At 44.5% G+C, this 19,142-nt stretch overlaps 1 protein-coding gene across 2 annotated transcripts in view; it reads right to left on the reverse strand.

Annotated features, from left to right (window-relative positions):
• The window catches only part of Tiam2 (TIAM Rac1 associated GEF 2), a 194,027-nt gene that overhangs the window by 115,710 nt on the left and 59,175 nt on the right, over positions 1-19,142 (reverse strand). Inside the window, exon 1 of one of the 2 annotated variants that reach the window (XM_021648942.2) lies at positions 431-581. The exons of the other annotated variant lie outside the window; for it this stretch is intronic. The gene's annotated coding sequence lies outside the window, so the exon portion shown is untranslated. Of the gene's footprint in view, positions 1-430; positions 582-19,142 lie in introns of those variants that run through there. 2 annotated transcript variants of the gene reach the window in all.

Raw genomic sequence — 19,142 nt, forward strand, 5'->3', positions numbered from 1 at the left:
AATCTTGGTCAAATTTCCTTTCCCTGCTCCACCCTGAAAAAAACTGACGTGGAAAGGTGGGCAACAGTCACTCGCATTTTAACACAGTCAGACCGAGAAACAGCACGTTGTTCAGATATCTTGGGGGAAAACCGTTTGATACAAATCAGCTTGGAGAGTTTTCAATTCATAAAATGGTCTAAAGCAACTGTAATCCATCACCCAGGGGTGTTTGGAAGCACATATGCACTAACCTTTTAGATAACAACGCCTTTCTGTTCAGTAACGTGTGCCGAGAATAAACTAACACGAGACAAAGACTCAAGGATATGCTGCCAAGGAAAGCTTTCAGAAAAGAAAAAAAAAAAAAAAAAAAAGAAAAAGAAAAACGAGTCTCCCAGATACATTAAGTCTCAACTAAGGATGGAAATAAACATTTTTATAACCTTACCGTGGTCGGAACTGTGGCTGCGGCCAGTTGTTCTCCGAGCTTCTGGTTAACAAAGTTTCACCCGGCTAGAGGCAACGGTCTGCCTTCTTCCCCTGCCCTGCTGAGCCAGGAAACGCTGTCTAACGCTTCAACTGCTCAGCCGTTGCGAGCTAAAAACGGATCCTGTGCAACGCTGGATGTATTTCTGTCTGCTTGCTTGCTACACACCCTCATCATGTTCAATTTTTTCCATTGATGGAACAGTATGAGGCAGACTTAACCAGAAAGCGGTTTTTCCATGGGCTGCCTGGAGTGATTATCCGGGACAGCCTGCCACCAGGCATGCTTCGGAGACACAGGGCTGCCCATGACTAGGCTCTTGTTGGGCCGGCAATCCACCGTGACCACCGGCGTTCCATAGGAGCCTGGCTCCGAGGCTTTCAGAATAAAGCCCTCCTGACAACCCGAGCTGCTCCGGCCTCTTTTTAAAAGCCTGGCAGTGCTGGGAATACACACCTACCATCCTTGTGTTTGGGGAAGCAGTCAAAACCACAGATGGAATGCTATGGTCATAAAACTGTGCCTTAAGAGCAGCCCTGGAAAACGATGCTATGATTTGCAGGATATCAGATATACCCTCACTCTGCATTCCTTATTGAAATTTTTTTTTTAATTTAGCTCAGCAACAGTTCTACACTCAAAGCCCTTGTAACCCAAACGTGGAGCCATTTTATCAAGAGTACATATTAAATTACTATAAATTGAAGTTATACAACAGAAGCAGAATATTTTTCAAGACTCACTGTAAGCTTTGATGAAAGATGTTAAATATAAAAATAGACAAGATTTTCAGGTCATTTTATATTAGATTTTTGTTGTTGGCCCAGTGCTGAATAGAACAGAATACAGCTCTGTTGTAGTGCTTAAATTTCTGGTGTTACATTCCATAGAAGAAACAAAAAAATCTTACATTTTAAGACCTATGTGTTCTAGAGCTGGTCATGGTAGCATATGCCATTAATCTCGGCACCCGGGAGGCAAAGGCAGGCAGTTCTCAGGGAGTTCAAGGCCAGCCTGTTCTACAGAGTGAGTTCCAGGACAACTAGGGCCATTAGACGGAAACCCTGTTCTGAAAAAATATACATATGTAGGTGGAAGGTAGGAACATGTGTGAACATACAAATAATTTTTAGAAAGTGAATGGAGTTAAATATGCAATAGGTGAGGCATCAGGGATCAGATTTCTACTTCACTCAGATAAACTTTTACCCCCCTTCTTGAATCTTAAGACATATCATCCTAACAGGTACACATTTACACATATAAAACTACACCAAAAGTATTTTCCATAGCTTAGAATCCACCTGGGGAGATGCTTCCTGGCCTCAATTGGCAAATAAAAACATATAAAGTCATCAATCTAATATTTATAAAGCAAATAGAACTGCTACAAAAGTTCTAAATTAACACAGAGCCAAAAAAAAACTTTTAAGACTGGTGGAGCAGATCTTAAAACAAAACAAAACAGAACAAAAACAAACAAAAAAAACTTCACCTCGTTGAAGGGCAGCCTGGGCCACAAAGTGTGATCCTGTCTCAAAGATAAATAATGGATAGCAGAGGTCATACATGAAGGCACAAGGTGACAGAGCTGGTCAGCACCAGGCGTCAGAGCAAAGACGCCCTAAAGTGACCACAGCCTCTGACTAAGAAGGTTGCTATGGAAGCCAAGTCACAGAACAGAAAACTTAGGAATTCCCCAAATACATGCTTTTGAAAGGCCCTAGATAAATACGGAAGGACTAAGAACCCCACCAAGTCACTGACCTCAGAGTCCTCTAACCTACCAGCATCACTGCTGCCACTTAAACAATGAGGACTGGGGAGGTGGCTCAGCCGGCAAAGGGCATGCACAGCAGAAGGACCTGAGTTCAATCCCCAGTGCCCATATAAAAGCTGAGTCTGGCGTGAGGGGAGATGGAGGAGATGAGAGAATCTGAGGGTCCACTGGATAGCCAGTCCAGCCAACGTGATAAACTCCAAGTTCAGTGAGAGACCTTGTCTTAAAGTGGAAAGAGCCCGAAAAGGTACCCAAAAGTCTATGTCTGCCTTCCAGCAGGGACACACAGACACATGCATGGCACCCACCAACACACACACAACATACACACACACAAAACAGGAAGAGAAAATAGACAAATATCACATATGCTTAAGTAAATAACCTCGAGGGGGGAATAAAAAGCTTTCCATGTAACTTTGACATTGGAGAAGACTCCCAGGTACAAACAGGAATAATTCTGCCGGAAGGAAGGCGGAAACACAGGAAGAACTGATGGGGACACCCAGCATTATAACTGCCTGTCTGGAGTCACGTGAGCATTTACGTGTTATTGCCACCTCCAGATCTGAAGGGGATTCTGATCTTTTGTGCACTCCATAAGTAGATCACATCATGTCAGAATGATCTGTGATCACAAACCACGCCCAACCATGGTCAGAGGTTAAAAGTGGACTTGCAGTTACTGTTGGAGTTGCCCTAGTAACCTTAGCTCTGTGCACGTCAAAACCACTGGCGTTTCAAAGGATGCAAGACAGCCTTCTCGTGCTCTGCAGACACGGAAGCTCCAATAAAATACTCCGATTTGAGTCTCTGCCCCAAAATTCCAAAACCCAGCATATTTTCAAATCAGAAAGCCAGGCCTCATCTTTTTACGGTTCCATCGCAAGATGGTGTAACAGGGCACATGTGTTAACGGGCATCTAAAATTAAACTCCCTGGCAAAGATCCCTGAGAAACATGCAAATTGCTACTTGGGAAGTGCTCACTTCAGAACATATAATGCAAAAGTATACGGTAAAAGCAAATATCATAGAAACACTGACAATTACAGAATTTAAGTGGCAGGTTAATGGGTTCACACTATATAGTTGTTTTGACCCTTTTTATATTCAGAAAAAAAACTTGCAAATTTTCTTAATAGAGGGTGGGAGTGAATGGCATATATGTTCACACATGCCAGTCCATGAAAAACACTGTTTTTACTTAAATGCCTAGTCAAAACTAAAAACTTGTCATCTTGATTGCAATCAAGAATATGAATATTCTACACTGTGGGAGCACACAGGTTCACAAAGGCAGGCTCATGAGGGTTTCTGCTTCTACTGGAGAAGAGATGGAAGGTGTAAAATAATAAAATATGGTGTAGAAATCCCTCTAGAACAAAAAGGAGTCTGATTATAGATGAAAGGGTAGAAGGAAAGAGAAAAGCTGGATGATGGGAAGACAGCTATGAAACGTGGCCACAGTGCTCATGAGCTCTCAGGAGCTTTGGGAAGCTGCAGGTGCCTGCACAGGGTCTGCATGAGACTGGGCCCACCAACATTCAGATAGAGGATCATGGGAAACTGCCTGCCCAAGGGAGCTACTGGCAACAAAGAGCTGCTGGGGGAGAGGAAGCCTCTGTGTTCAACAATGTAGCCTCAAGTGATGCCCATGCACTAATGGACAGCTCCACACCCGCGTCCACACAGGCTGCCCCTCCCCCAGTTACACTCTGTGGGTCACAGAGAAAAGCAAAGACACAATAAAAAGACATGGAGGTTGAATCTGGACACGGTAGAAAGAGGGGTGTGGGTGGGACTAGGAGAGGGTACCTGTGAGAAGCATGACCAGAATATATTACATACATGGATGAAATATTTTTTTAAACTTTGAGGACGTGGTGATGATTAGCATTTGTTAGCATGCACAGGGCCCCGTATTTGATATTCGGCTTCGTACAAAAATCAAAATAATTTTTACAAACATGTATGCACTACTATCATACAAATAATAATAAGGAATAAATTTATGGTGAGCATAATGAAAATATCTGAGAACCTGGATCAGCAACTCACTTGAGTAAGGTCAATACTCACTGAAATCTATTTGCTTAATGGTAAAATGGAGTAGGTAACTCACTACAAATGAAAACAAAAATCAATGCACTAAAGTACTTTTAAAAGACCACGGAAATCTAAAATTGTTATTTTTTACAGTATTGGTGATGAAAGCCACAGTCTCACACACACGAGGTGCTCACTCCATCCAAAGGCAATTTTTAAAGTGATATGAGGTAGTATCAATAATCTCTCTGCTTGGAATCTAAGAAATTCAATCTCATACCAGCCACACTTAGAAGGTTAAACACAGACAGATTACTGAGAAATGGCTTAACAGAAGCATTCCTTACCGCTGCCAACTGATAATCAGCATAGGGTTAAATAACTGATAACATAACAACAATACGCGGGGGTTAAAAACATAAACTTCCTTTATCCAAACAAGATTCCAGAAGACTGAGTCCCAACAAGCATAAACATCCATTTCTTTGGTACAGTCCTACCGATAAATTCAAGCACCTGGACACCTCTTGCATGGAAGGGCATCTCCTGTGCTGTTTCTGTGGAAGAACAATCCTTCAGACCACATAGGCTGACCCAACACAGAACTGAGACATGTGTCTGAAGAAGCACTGCAGGAAAGAACCCATAGGGTTTCAGACATATTACCTGGGGTAATGAATTTTCTCCCCAGCTGACCAAAAAAGACTCTACAATCTAGCCAGCCTATACCAAACACCAAAGCTTCCAATCAGTACAGAGACTAAAGTGAAAGGAAACACAGCAGCCTTCCTATCCGAAGATTCTCCTCTCAGACAAGACGCTGAAAACCCACACAAGTACACAACACCCATTTGCAGCTTGTTTGCCACCATTTGTGGCACCCAGGAAGCCAACCAACTCCCCCAGGGTCGAGGCATTACAGTCCTTCCGGCCTGGCTTCCAGTACTGCCGTGTGATTTAACACAAATGGCTTAATTCCTCTGAGCCTGTTTCCCAACCTGTGAGATGGGGAGAGCACCACTTGCCTCCCACGGTTGCTCAAAGGATGAGGTGAAACGTTAGATGTAAGTCATTTAACCCAAGGTCTGCCTGAGAATGGAAGTTGGAAGCTGGAGAGACGGCCCAGTGGTTAAGAGCACTAGCTGCTCTTCCAGAGAACCCACACTGGATTCCCCACCCACATGGTGGTTCACAATATCTATACTCTAGTTCCAAGGCATCTGACACCTTCTTCTGTCCTCTGTGGGCACTGCACGTGCACGGTGAAATGCAGGGAAAACCTTCATCTACATAAAAAATAAATCTGTAAAAAAAATCAATGTCAATTGCATATAGCTGAGACCTTGTTAAGCTTATTTATTACTAGAAAGACCGTTACTTTAAAAAGTGCTGGCACATGAAAGCCCAGGAACTATGTTAGTGAATACATGAATGAGTAAAAGGATGAATGAGTGAAAGGTGGCTTCTGGTGGAGTGAAGTAAAGATGAAAGAAAGACTGTTTGCTAGGGTCTCAGTCTTGCTGCCAGAAGCAGCTCAATCCCTACTGAGAAAAGGGGCACCTCAGGAAACTAAAAGCAGGGCTGTCCTATGACCCAGCGCTCAACAGGGCCATGCCCAGAGGAACCTCAGGCAGCCTTGAAGGAGATAGCGAGGCCTCCGTGTTTACAGAAGCACTCATTCTTCCCAGAGGCAACTTAGACAAGCAAACCAGGAGCCCGCCAACAGACCAAAGAAAACATGGTACATGCGTCCAGTGGCGTTACAGGCCGCTTTAAGAATGAAACTGTGTCATTTGCGGCCGGTGGACAGAACTAGCGATCACCGTGTCAAATGAAATAAGCCCAGGCTTCAAAAGACAGAACATCACAGGCTTTCTCATATGTCCAATACAAACATTAAAAAAAAAAAAAACTAACTAATAAGCCATGAAAATAGGAGGCTATTTGTGAAGAAAAATGTGTTCACCCGGAGGAGAAGAGGTAAAAGAGGCTATCAGGGAGTTATAAATGATCAAAAAGATCAAACACACACATGAAACTACCACCAAGAAATCCACTATTTTCGTACAGTGAATATATGCAAGTAAGTAAATAAAACCACCCTGAATGTGGTTCCCTGCCCAGTCCACGAAACTGTCAGGCGTTCCTGCCTGGAGTCACTCGGAAGCCTTCTGGGGCTTTCCCACGCCAGGCTGCTCCCTGCACAGAGGTGCCCGAGCCATTAGCCAAATCCTCAGCATCAGGGCTGCACTGCAATGGAGAGCCACTCTGCTGGCTAGCCTCGGGCGCCTGCAGGAGCTTCTGGAGGTGACAGGGGCCACATACAGAAGTCCCAAAAACTGTTGTTATATACTGACTGAGAAACACATTTTTAACCTTTAAAGCAAACCAGGTAGGACTTCAAAATCTCTAAGTCAAAGAAAATGCAAAATTAAATACAAACTGTCACCTTAAAGCCAGAGTATCTAAATTTCAAAACAGAAACTTTCTAAGTGTTTAAAAGATGTGGAAAAAAAAAAAAAAACCCTAAAGAAGTTGATCATTATGGAAATAAGGTTTATATCATGAATATTCATAAGTTCAAATGTCATCTTATTTACAAGGTTCAAGTGATGCAGGTGCTATCTTGCCTCATTGCTGAATAATTGTTAATATTTAATATTTACTTATATTTCAGTAAGTCAGCAGTAACTCCCTAGCCAGCTATGTACCTAAATAACTACCCACAGAGACTAGGATTTATTTAATTAGCCCACAGCATAATGCTGTGCAATAATCCTACACCTCCAAGCTAGCAGAGCTTCCTCCCAGTAAGATTTCCCACAGCACATTTGCTTTTTAACCATAGCCTAGGCCCAGCTCATTTCTCCTGATGTGTCCCATTCCTCTCCTCACAGATCCATCCTCCACTCCTCTCCTCCCTCACCTGACCAGGGTGCTCCACCCTATTCTCTCTATTGCTCAGCGTTGGCTGGTTCGCTTTTATTGGCAATACAGAGAACAGATGGTGGAATGCACACAGACTTGAGACGGGACATGCTTGGATGTAGGGACTGAAACCAGAGAGTGGGGGAGAGAAACCGGCATTTGCACGAACAAAGGTGAACTGTGCATAGTCCACAAGAACAGGATGTCAACACATCATATAACAAGAAAACCTCATTAATGTTGTAAAGCCCCCGTGTGTGCATGTGTGCACTTGCATGTGCATGGACAAACCCTGGCACACACGTGGAGGTTGGAGAACAACCTGTGGTTCTCGTCCACAGCGTGAGTCCTGGGGTTTGAACCCAGCAATTCAGACTCGGCGGCAGGCACCCTTACCCGCTGAGCCATCTTGCTGCTCCAGACCTCATTAATTTAACAACTAATTGCTTTTCCAAGAATAAACAAGTATTATAGGACAAAAATTTAAATTTAAAAGTAATTCTTCCTAAGCCGTCCTTCCCAGGAATTATTTCCCTATAAGTTAATACGTCCAAACTAAACGCACTTTGACAATAATGAAAGATAACGCATTAAGATCTGCATTTTAAGGGTTTTTGATTGATATGGATGCATTACGTGTCTGCTTGTTTGTACGCACGTGGGTGCTTTCGGAGGCCAGAAGGCGGCAGCAGGTTCCCGGGAGCTGGAATTACAGGCAACTGTGAGCTGCTCGGTGCGGACTCCGGGAACTCAACTCTGGTTCTCTGAAGGAGTAGCCAGAGCTCTTCAACACTGAGCCATCGCCCCAGTCCCTACACCTCCACTCTGAAATTCAGTAGAATGCTTCACAACAGTGCTTTATAAATATGCTTTAGAATATGTGCCCCTGACCCTCTGGTTCCTCAGATCCTTTCTCCCTCTCCTTTGCAGGACTCCCAAAGCTCTGTCCAGTGTGTGGCTGTGACTCTGCATTGCTCCCAGCAGTTGCTGGATGAAGTCTCTCGGTCTTTTTGATGGGCTTAAGGGTAGGGAAAGAGGATGCAAGGGTCTCCCCGGGAAGTGGAGATAGAATAGATTCTGTGGGTAGACTGGGGCAGGTAGGGTTGAGAACAGGAGAGATCAGGTGGGGGAGGGGGAATGCGGGAGAAGTTACAACAATTGGGGAGCATTTTCGGGCAAGGGAGAAACCTGGTACTATGGAAACTCCATGAAACCTGCTAGAGTAACCCCAGCAAAGAATCCTCGTACCGGGGAACACGGAGCCGGAACTGGCCATCTTTAGTGATGAGGAAGGCATCACGTGGAGGGACTGGAACATGACTCAGCCACAACTACAGTCTACAGTTTGTCCTGCCCAAAGCGTGTACTGGGACAGGAGCCTAGCAAAATTGTCATCATAGTCATTTTTTTAAGACTTATTTATTTATAGACATGAGTGCATACGTGCATAATCAAAGAGGATGTGACCACATTATAGATGGTTGTGAGCCATATGTGGTTGCTGGGAACTGAACTCAGGACCTCTCTGGAAGAACAGACAGTGCTCTTAACCATTGAGCCATCTCTCCAGCCCCCATAGTTTTTAAATTAAAGTGATACTACACACGTTGCAGGGCTCCTAATTAGTGCAAAGAGAGTCAGTGAGTCTAATTTTCTGAAGAGATTAACACGGTGATCTACAGAGCCCAACCTTCCTTTTAATTTGAGCCCCTCCTGCACAGCCTGCACAGATGGACTGGTCTCTTCTGTTTCAATGTATTGAGCAAAGGGTGCCTCTCTGCACACTGTACTGTTTAAAAAGACATTTTTAAACAGATAAGAATACCTTCCAGTGAGTTCAGCAATTATTCTAAAACTCCTACTAATTAGTATGACTCCTTTTGTCATTATCTCTCACCCCCCACTCCCTTCTTCCCAACCCACCTCCTCACAGCAGAAGTCACTGGCCATGAATGTCCTTGCCCCAGCTGCATTCCCTCCTGGTCTACCTCAACACATAAGCCAGAGGCATCTGGTCTACCTCAAGGCATGACCCCGGAGCATGACTTCCCTGTCAAATAAAACAAAGGAGCAACCCCAAGAACGTTCTCCCTAGAGCTCAGAAGGTACAAAGTAGATTCCAGAGTCTTCAGTCTGTTTTTGGCTCCTGGTGAGGGCTGTGTCCAGGTGGAATAGGGGTCCACTAAAAAAGCTAGTCCCAGAGTCCACACACATGTGCAAATTATATATTATCCACTTGTTTCATCAAGCTGAGAGACTTTAAGAAAAAGAAGGGAGCAAGCTAGCCAAACTTAGGGTAAGGTTATGTTTAAACCCAGCTTGTATGTTAAATATCTATAAATCAGGGCAGGGGGGCTTGGGCATGGCTCAATGAGTAAAGTGCTTGCCCACAAGTGAGAGGACGAGAGGATATATCCCAGCATCTACATAAAAGCCAGGAAGCAGCCGCCTGTAATCCTACCGCAGAGCTGGGGTCCCTAGAGCAAGCTGGCCAGCTAAACTAGCCAAATCTGTACACTCTAGATTCAAGTTACTTCAATATAGGAGGCAGAGAACAACCAAAGACAACGGTAATGTGAACCCCTGGCCTCCGCATACATGTACACTGCACACACACATAGCATTTCCCCAGACACTCCAGCCTCACATCGACCTTGCCACCAAGCATGGAAACCCTTTCCCACCACAGTAGATTGCGCTTTGGGAGATGAGTTTATTGCTTACTATGGAGCATATGTGAGGGATTACTCACAGAACATGGATGGGAACCCCCACCCCCAAAGAAAAACAGCAGCAACACCACCCAAAAGTCTGGACCATAATGAATGGTGACATTATGAGCTACATAAATAGAGTCCCTTTACTTCCATTAATCTTCCACAGGCTGAAAATCGTAACATCTCAGTGTCCATATGACTCCAGAGTCATAAAATTAGGACAGTACCCCACACAAACGGCCAGGAGGTGCAGGGTTAGGGGGATGGCTGGAGTCTCAGGCGAAGGGTCAGTGACCCTCCTCACCCCTTACTTCTGTGAGGGAAGGTCAACAGTCAGGGCTCAAGAGACTTTACATAGTTGCAGCTGTTTTGATGAGGATGAGAGCTCCTGTGTTTGAAGGACTCTGTTCTACAGTTCTCATGTTCAAAAAATCCAAAAAACAAACAAACAAAAAACCTCAGGGATGGCAGAGCCAGTAATCCCAGAGCTGGGGAGGTGAAAACATATCCTTCTCTTGGGCTCATTGGCCAGTCAGCCTAGTAAGTCAGCAATCCAGGCCAGTGTCTCGACAAAAAATTAAGATGGATAGCTCCTGAGATTGACCTCCGACACACAAGGAGACACATGGTCATGTTACCCCCCCCCCCATACACACACACACACTACTGCTTGTTGTGTGCCAATCGTAGGTGTGGGCTCTGGAACCAGGCAGCAAGGAACTAGGCAGAAGCTCTGGCTTCAATGAAGACAAGAAACTGATACACAAATACATGAATGAATGACCGAGCAAAGCAGTTATCAGGGAAGGCCCAGCATTCAACAGAAAATTATAATAGGATAACAGAACTGGGGCTGTGTGATCATTGACTAAGTGGTTTCTGGACCCTTGGAGATGGCTTCATGAGCTGAGAGCTAATTTTTGCACAGTGCAGTCAACCAGGAAAACCAGGCAAAGGCTGCTGGAAGTTTGTTTTGTGAGCACACTTCTGCAAAGTAGCATGGGTTGCAGACCTCCCCCAGATGCCCATCAGCCTCTTTCCCAAACACGCCCTTCAGTGCCAGCCTCTCTAGCAACACGTACACAGGGGCAAACCTAAGGATGGCATAGCTAAACAATGCAGTGGGAATCTTACCTTACCTTGGAGGGTTCTTAATGTCCAGAGCTTGGGGCTTGGCTGACCCTACAACTCCAGACAAAACCTGTGCTTTCTAGATGTTCTCAGGTCGGGAGGGCGGATGGCCAGTTTACTGCGCAGTCTGAACATGTGTCAACCAGTATCTGACATCCAAAACACAGCTCATGGGCTCCATCTCCTCCATCTAGAGTCCGAGACAGGGACTGGGCAGATTTCCACAAGAGCGGATCATCCAGCCAAGTGCTTTTGTGATAATGTACTCAGTCTGGAGCCCATGCCTGCCAGATCCTCCGTATCAGCACTGAGGAATCCACTACCCTCCCCCTCCCCGCATACACTTCACAGCCACACAGGAACTCAGTCATTCCACAAGGACACCAGACTGCCACAGACCTTCACAGCCTGTGAGACACAGTATCTCAAACCTACCCTAAGCAGAGAGCCGCGTTGAGATAACATGAGGGTCTTTCCCCACCCAAACTGGAGGAGGAGGTTTACTGTCTCATCCCATAACTTCATATCAATGAGAAGAAGCCAGTGAACATGGACAGAAGATAGGCAAGGGAGGGAGAGAAGATGATGGGCAGGCAGAAGAGGGAGGAAAAAGGAGACATAAATGGATAGGTAGGTGGACAAAAATGAAGTGGCTAGATATAGGTGATGAAGCTGATCGACACAAAGTCAGATAAGAGGCAAGTAGAGGGTAAATAGAAAAATGAGACGGGCAGGGTGAGCCCAGGGTGACCAAGCTACTACCTACTCCAGTAGCTGGACATATAGGGTAGGACAATGTCTGTGGTCACACTGAACTTTGTTCAAACAGAGAGAAGCAGCCAAAACAAACAGGGGACAAAGTTAGGAAAATATCCTAGAGAGAGACACACTGTGTAGACAGATCATCAGATAGCCAGGGACAAGTGGCCACTTTAAAATAAAAGAGCAGGAAGTGGCCCAGTGAGCCAAAGGTTAAAGAGCCAGTCCCCAGGCAGAGGGACTAGCCAAGACTCTAGTAAGGCCAGCGTGTCTCCGAGAGTTATCTCGGATTACGGAGAAGAACCCACATGAAGAGGAGAAGAGTTGAAGGATCAGGGTTTCATTCTTTGCGAACTGGCAGTTTCAAGGTCCTCTCAGATTACAGAGAATGAAGCCTGTTTGTCATGCTTATGAGTCTTCATACCCCACATCCTCCATGAAACAGACTGCAGAGAATGAGGGAAGGGTGGGCCTCCCACTTCTATCTGTTTATTGTTTGTTTAGAGCGAGGGTCTTGCTATATTGCTCAGACCAGGCTCCAGTTCCCGAGTTCACTGGCATTCCTGCCTGGATCCTCAATATTGGGAGACTTAGTTTAAGGCCTGACACATGATAGACAAAGAAGAGTGTCCCAAGCTTCTGGAACCATGAGATTTCAGCTCACCGAGCATTTCAGAGTTTGGAATGGTTGCATAGCTTTCACCAATTTTTTCTAAATGCCAATAATGATACTCCAAAGGTTTCAGAGTCCAGATTTCAGATTTGTAGACGTAAGGGGCCAGCATGGGCCACATCAGGTGTTGAGGATGCGCTGAAGAATCCCCATCCTTGACAGAAGAACACTGACCATGCAGCCTGTAGAGGCGGACTCTGGAGCCTATAGGCTGACTCTGCCAAGAAAATCTAGTCCCCTATTTAGCTCTGTTCCCCATTTTTTAAGTGGATTACTTGGTTTGCTGCTTTTCAGCTTTTTTAGTTCTTTATATATACTGGATATGAGTCCTCTGTCAGATAAAGGGTTGGTGAAGATTCTTTCCCAATCTGTAGGCAGTCGCTTTGTTTTGATGATGGTGACCTTTGCTTTACAGAAGCTTTTCAATTTCATGAGGTCCCATTTATTGATTGTTGCTCTTAGAGCCTGTGCTGTTGGTGTTCTGTTCAGGAAGTTTGCTCCTGTACCAATGAGTTCTAGGGTATTCCGAACTTTTTTTCTAGCCGATTGGAATACTGAATGGCAGAGAAACACTTAAAGAAATGCTCAACCTCATTAGCCATTAGGGAAATGCAAATCAAAACAACCCTGAGATTTCACCTTACACCCATGAGAATGGCCAAGATCAAAAACTCAAGTGACAACACATGCTAGAGAGGTTGTGGAGAAAGGGGAACCCTTCTCCACTGCTGGTGGGAATGTAAACTTGTACAACCACTCTGGAAATCAATCTGGCGCTTTCTCAGACAACTAGGAATAGCGCTTCCTCAAGATCCAGCCATACCACTTCTAGGCATATATCCAAAAGAGGCTCAAGTACACAAAAAGGACATTTGCTCAACCATGTTTGTAGCAGCTTTATTTGTAATAGCCAGAAGCTGGAAACAGTCCAGATGCCCCTCAACTGAAGAATGGATGCAGAAATTGTGGTACATCTATACAATGGAGTATTACTCAGCAATGAAAAATAAGGAAATCATGAAATTTGCAGGTAAATGGTGGGACCTGGAAAGGATCATCCTGAGTGAGCTGTCCCAGAAGCAAAAAGACACACACAGTATATACTCACTCATATAGACATGCAACATAGGATAAACCCACTAAAATCTGTACATCTAAAGAAAAGATGTCTTAGATCTAAAGAACTAAGCAAGAGAGAGGACCCTAACTAAAATGCTCAATCCCTATCCTGAAAGGCAAAGAGGATGGACATCAGAAGAAGAAAACAGGAAACAACCTAGGAACCTGCCACAGAGGGCCTCTGAAAGCCTCTGCCCTGCAGACTATCAAAGCAGATGCTGAGCCTGATGGCCAACTGTCGGGCAGAGTGAATGGAATTTTATGTAAGAAGAGGGAAATAGTAAGAGCTGGAGAGAACAGGAACTCCACAAAGAGAGCAACAGAACAAGAAAATTTGAACACAGGGAACTTCCCAGAGACTCATCCTCCAACCAAGGACTATTCATGGAGATAACCTAGAACCCCTGCACAGATGTAGCCCAGGGCAGTTCAGAGTCCAATTGGGTTACATAGTAATGTGAAGAGGGACTGCCTCTGACATAATATGATTGGCCTGCTCTTTGATCACCTCCCCCTGAGGGAGGAGCAGCCTTACCAGGCCACAGAAGACAACAATGCAGCCACTTTTGATGAGAACTGATAGACTAAGATCAGAAAGGAGAGGAGGACCTCCCCTATCAGTGGACTTGGGGAGGGGCTTATGGGGGGATACAAAATGAATAAAGTGTAATTAATAAAAGTTAAATAAAAAATTAAAAAAAAGAAAACCTAGTCCCCATAAACTACTGAGGTTAGCGTGGGTCTGGCCTATGAAACCAATATTCATTATTATAAATACTAAATGTGATAAAGCATGAAAAGTACTTGGTTAGGTGGTTAGAACAAGTGAAGTGTTCAAAGCAGAAATGAGGCAGGAATATCTTTCATTGTAAACAGCCACCACTGGCAGATTCTCGACAATGACCCTGGTGCATTCCATAGCAACGTAGCCAGAAGGTGAGGTGTGATGGGGACAATGGCTTTTAACTTGCAGGGCCAGGATAACAGAACTGGCATGGTCCTTCTAAAACAATGCTAAGCAGAGTATGGTGGTTCATATCTGCAGTCCCAACGTTAGAAGACGGAGGAAGGAGGACTACCCTGACTTCAAGTCTAGTCTCCCTACAGAATGAGATCGTCTCAAAAACAAAACAAAACTTATGGGCCAGCAAGTAAAGGCACTTGTTACCACGTGTTATAACTCAAGTTCCATTCCCAGGAAACTTAGAGTGGAAAGACAGAACTGACCCCCACAGGTTGTCCTCTGAGGTCTATGTGCACTCACATGGGTACAAGCAATAAGTAAATGTATATAAATGTTTTCTTTGTTTGTTTTAGATAACTCCAGCTGGCCTGGAGCTTGATCAGGCTGGCCTCAAACTCACAAAGATCTACCTGCCTCTTCTCCTAAGTGCTGGGATTAGAGGCATGCGCCACCATGCCCAGTTTATACAAACATGAAACCCACCAACTTCCTATATTCTACATGTAATAATTCAAAACCACAAGAGATAGCTGAAATTGTCCACAAGACATAAATGGCGCAAGGGAAGATTTTAGTCATCTGGTCTATTAGTCAGAATTGCCTGCTCTATAGGATAAATCTCAGCTGAAGAGATGGCTCAGCAGTTAAGAGCACTGGCTGCTCTTCCACAAGTCCTGAGTTCAATTCCCAGAAACCACGTGGTGGCTCACAACCATCTATAATGAGATCTGATGCCCTCTTCTGGTATGCAAGTACACACACAGACAGAACGGTGTATATATAATAAATAAACAAACAGACAAACAAATACCCACACATAGACTAAAACTCATATTGACAAAATAAAGCAATTTATTTTGATATCAGGTGGATCAAAAGTATGATATACTGGTAATAGAAATTTTAATTCATCTTTACTGGATTATATACATATAAATAGAACATACTGATCTAAATAGAACATATTGATGACCCTCAAAACCCAAGAACTGTCCTATTTTAGTGATAGCTTGGCAGACAGCGATTTTACTAGCCCAAACACTATGAGTTACATGATTTGCCACATTCTACATTTTTCTAGCGATAATGACGTTGTGTCTCCGCATGTGATGTGATGGTTAATGCTGTTTGCTTTTGTATGAATATATTTATTCCACATGTCTTTATTTATACTTTGGGTTCCCTAGAAATACCTCCCAGGAAAACTCCTGACTACCCCTCAATGCCCAGCTTAAATGGCCCCTCTTTCAGGAAGCCTTCCCCACTTACCCACCTTTCTCTAACAGGGTTAATGATCCCCCAATTTACCACTCTTGTGTAGACAACTGCCCTGTGATTATTTTTTCCCCTTTCTGGTTCCTACCAGTTGGACATGGCAGTGATTATTGCTCTTTCGCAATTTCCTATGTGCACAGTCCTTTTACCTGTTCACTATTTTTGTTTCCTGCAGTTCCCTCCCCCCCCCAGATTTTAATTAGAGTCGGTTATGTGGTTCTGAGTTAGGAAGTAACTATCAGAGCCTAGGGGCTCATGAGTGGCTGACAGCTGAATACTCTGCTTATTCCTTTCCCAGAATCTGCCAGTTGTCAACACATCAACAGTATGTGACAAGGCCACATGGGCCACTCCTGCAGCTGACTGATAGAAGGCCCCAACTTGTGTTGAGCCCGTGGCAGCATGCTGTGAGTTCATAGTTTCCGTGTCTACATCCTGCTTAGAAGCTGTTGGAGGACGTTTTTGCGCTCGGTGTATTCAGATGGCGATCTCCACACCCAGAGATCTGCAGTCTGGACTTCGGCGTTGCCGTTATGGTAAAGCATCTCCAGTCTTGATATGTTGTAAACATTGCTATCCAACATCTTCTAACTGGTCAGAGAAAGAGCTGAGCGGCCAACAGCTGGGTCGGAGAGCTAAGGCAGCACTTCTGGAGCCCAGGGCGAGGGTCTCAGGTGGGGAGCACAAGCAGAAGTGGGTGGCTGGATACAGAAGAAGCAGGTGCCATGAGACCAGGAAGGACAGGTAATGGACCACATTGCTAGAGCGCAGGCCGGGCCAGTATTGCTGGATTGGAATAGCTCAGAATCTGCCCATCTCAGTGCCATAAGCCAACAAATAAATATAAGTCTCTGAATCATTATTCAGCAAAAGGGCAGGCATAAAAAAAAAAAAACTTGCATTTTACAAGAAGATAGTATTCTGAAGCCTCTATACCTGTCTTCTTATGTTCTTCATGATCTGCCTTCTGCGGTGTCTGCTGAACTCAAGAGAGTGATATAAATGTCCAGACTTCTACATTTTTATTTTTGTTTGTTTGGTTTTAATTCAAGACAGGCTGTCATGTACCCAAGACTGGAACTGAACTTAGTCTAACAGCTCAAGACCAGCTTTGAGCCTCTCGCTCCTCCCACATCCACTTCTCAAATGCTGAGATTACACGTGTGTCCCCTCAAGCTTCCCTTTACTAGATTTTAGTAGCTTTGAAAGGGATGAGCTCTTCTTTGTCTTCCTAGTGTCTAGCTCAGCTGCTTATATATGGTGCCTAAAGTAATAAGCAATAAATGGTTAAACAGAAAAACTTACCCAGCAGAATATTAACAATTCAACATGATTTTATTTTAAACCAATCTGACTCCCCAGCACATCACCATGACGGAAGTTAAAAAATGAGGGGAACATGTAATATTCCTTTTCACTGCAGACTAAAATGAAGTGGAGGGTTGACCCCAGAGCACAGTGATGCCAAGACCACACATCACAGAGATGAAAAAAATGAGACCCAGAACAGACCAGTGAGGCCTTCCACATGACTGAACATCAGCTGTGAATCAGCATCCTCATCATCACCTTTCCTACTTCCTCCAGTGTCTTGTGGGAAAACTGGTCTTTGTTGAGCTGGACCAAGACCCACCGTTAGCAAGTGAACATTCTCTCTACAGACCAAGGGTGTTAGCCACAGGCTAGATATGACAGCATCTCATAACTACAGGCTTTAACATGAACTCTGTCTGCGGAGTCTATAAGACTCGAGGTACTGATGCTTCTTAGACATTATCAGGTATGGAGGACACCAAGGATGGACCCTTCCCCTACAGTCCACAATTCATAAGTCCAGGAACTGAAAAAACAGAGTTACTCGTCAAGAGAATAGAATATGAGTCTGTGCTCTAAGTGAAAACTTAGCAGCCTAAAAACATTACTATCTAATATTACTATCCAAGCAGAAGGGTTTCAGAGAAATCTTACTGCCCCCTCCCTTAAGAGTTAATCCAAATGAGTCTGTCATTTACCTGAACTGGAAAGTGTTCCACAGGAAAGCTGTCTGTCCCAGAAACAAAGAAATGATATAAACCACAGAGGTCAACACCAAAGGCTTCCCTGGTCAGTCATACTTTTACCCATTAACAGCTGTCTTAGTTGGGGTTTCTGGTGCTGTAACAAAACATTCTGACCAAAAAGCAAGTCGAGGAGGAAAGGCTTCATTGGGCTTTACTGTAGTCCATCACTGAAGGAAGCCAGGGCAGGAACGCTAACAAGGCAGGGACCTGGAGCAGGAGTGGCCCAGAGGCCATGGAGGGTGCTCCTCATGGCTTGCTCAGCCTGCTTTCTTATTAGACTGCAGAACCACCAGCCCAGGGATGGTACCACCCACAATGGGCTGGGCCCTCCCCCATTAATCATAAATTAAGAAATGCCCTACAGGATTGCCTACGGCCTGATCTTCTGGAGGCATGTTCTTCATTGCCGTTCCCTGCTGTCAGATGAGTAGCTCATGTTGTGTTGACAAAACTATCTGCACAAAAGTGCCTTCCTCTACCACACTTCCTGGAGCCAATTCCCACTCTCATCCCTGGAGAGGGCCTTTGTGTTCTCTGTAATAAACTACCTTCTCCTCAACATTCTGTGTGTCTCCTCTTAGTTCTTCTGATGACAACCAAAAGGCCTGTGGAGCTGAGGGCAGGTTAGACCAAGATCCTGGTCACACTGCCATGTAAAACTTATCTGCCATAAAACTCCAGCGATCCTGCTTTTCAGCGAGACCAAGAGTGTGCTCATCCCTGTACCTGCACAGGGTAGCACATCTGAGCCCGGTCATTAATCAGTGCTACTTACATCCTTTTCAGTGTGAAAACCAGGTGGTCGTGGAGTCCCAGGGTGGCCTGCCTGTTGCCATGACATCACTTTCACTTAATACAAACACATCCTGTATTTTTCTTCCTTGCGTTCTTTTTTTTTTTAGATGAAAAGTTGTTAGCTTTTTATCTCAAATAGTACTTAGTTCTGTTCCCACACCCTACCTAGAAGGTACATGTGACCCGTACCACTGGCTATGCTACCAAGTAAAAAGTACATTTAAATGATACATCAGGGATGGAGAGATGGCTCTGGAGACAGAGCGCTTAACCACAATCATGAAGACAAGAGTTCAGCTCCTCGGCCCCACAGAGCTTAAAGGCTGAGAAAGGGGACACCCTGGGCAAGTTAGTTATCAACACTAGTTAATCTGTGAGAGACAAGGCCTCAGTAAATAAGGTGGAGAGTAACTGAGGAAAACAT

The sequence above is a fragment of the Meriones unguiculatus genome, chromosome 20 (genome assembly GCF_030254825.1).
Source record: "Meriones unguiculatus strain TT.TT164.6M chromosome 20, Bangor_MerUng_6.1, whole genome shotgun sequence".
Classification (NCBI taxonomy): Eukaryota; Metazoa; Chordata; class Mammalia; order Rodentia; family Muridae; genus Meriones; species Meriones unguiculatus.